General features: G+C 41.7%; 1 long non-coding RNA gene across 1 annotated transcript; it reads left to right on the forward strand.

Annotated features, from left to right (window-relative positions):
- The first annotated feature begins 237 nt into the window (after positions 1 to 237).
- LOC311594276 lies at positions 238 to 615 on the forward strand. The gene is made up of 2 exons (XR_014778021.1): positions 238 to 341; positions 458 to 615. It is a non-coding gene; the product is annotated as an uncharacterized lncRNA (long non-coding RNA).
- The last annotated feature ends 1036 nt before the right edge of the window (positions 616 to 1651 follow it).

A 1651-nucleotide genomic window follows, 5' to 3' on the forward strand; every position in this document is an offset into this window, starting at 1 on the left:
ATATCTTTGAAATATACTATCTGAACTAGAATTCAACTACATTAGAAATATCACAAATAATTTTAAAACTCTACAAAAAAATGCATTCTGTATAGATATACATATGTTCTGACATCCAGCATCTGGGTACTCTGGCCTTGTGCTTGGTGCTGAGATAAGCAAGCCTTGCAGCTGTGCCTAACCTTACTGGTTCCCAGTAATTTGCATGCACTCACTTCAAAGCCTTGAGGACTTATTAATATACCAGTCACACTCTGTGCAGTTGTCATTACACTCTGGGCTCAGCATAAACATGAGGGCTCCTGCTCAGTTCTTTGGGCTCCTGTTATTCTGGCTTCCAGGTAAAAAGAACTAAAGTGGAGATTTTACCTGTTATACTGTGCTTGGTGTTGATTGGAATTTGGGGAAAATCCTCCCTGATCATGCTTTTTTGTTTTTATTTTGTCTCCACTCCTAGGTGCCAGATGTGACATCCAGATGACCCAGTCTCTATCCTCCCTGTCTGCATCTCTGGGAGAAAAAGTCATCATGAAATGCCAGGCGAGTCAGAACATTAAAAGTTATTTAGCATGGTATCAGCAGAAAGCAGGGAAAGCTCCTAAGCTCCTGATCTATGATGCAAAGACCTTGGCAGATGGGGTCCCATCGAGGTTCAGTGGCAGTGGGTCTGGGACAGATTATTCTCTCACCATCAGCAGCCTGGAGCCTGATGATATTGCAACCTATTACTGTCAGAATGCTTATAGTGCACCACCCACAGTGATATAACTCATGACATAAACCATCGTGGAAGCAGAAGTGAGAGGCTTGGCTAAGCCAGCTGCTCCTCCTCATGAGTCACTCATTGAAACTGTTTCCCATATGCCACAGGATTTCCAGCAAACCTCATGGAGAGTCATTTGCTTCTGCAGAAGGAGGCTAACAGTCCATTCTGTTTTATAAGTACCTTTCTTCTTTATTCCCAGCAATACTAATGGCTTTTTTGACTTGACAGAAAACGATGTCATTCCTGTGAACCTGTGAGAAGTCTGACCTCTGTCTCCTCTGGGACCCATACAGAGGAATAGATTCTACTGTGCACATTCCAGCAAACATAATTTAAGTATAGAAAGTTAGTTTCAAGCAATAGTACTTAAAATGCAGAGAAAAATTACTGAGAGAAGCTGATAGGAAAGGTTTCCTGATTTTCTTACAAAAGCTAGAGAACATAAGAAAGAGAAAGAGAAGGCTGCCTAATCATGATCTTTACTGTGTATTAAAATTCCAGCCATGGGTGTTGATGCTCTTAGCTGTCTGCAGCTCTTCACTTAATCATCTTCTTCTTCTTCTTCTTCTTCTTCTTCTTCTTCTTCTTCTTCTTCTTCTTCTTCCTCTTCTTCTTCTTCTTTTTATCCTCCTCCTCTCCTCCTCCTCTTCCTCCTCCTCCTCTTCCTCCTCCTCCTCCTCCTCCTGCTCCTCCTCCTCCTCCTCCTCCTTCTTCTTCTTCTTCTTCTTCTTCTTCTTCTTCTTCTTCTTCTTCTTCTTCTTCTCCTTCTCCTTCTCCTTCTTTTTCTTCCTCTTCTTCTGGTCACTGGCTTCCTTACAAGAATCAAACAATATTGAACAACATCAACAACATGACATTGAATCCCACTGTCTAATGATTTCTCTA

The sequence above is a fragment of the Acomys minous genome (genome assembly GCF_964271855.1).
Source record: "Acomys minous genome assembly, chromosome: 3".
Classification (NCBI taxonomy): Eukaryota; Metazoa; Chordata; class Mammalia; order Rodentia; family Muridae; genus Acomys; species Acomys minous.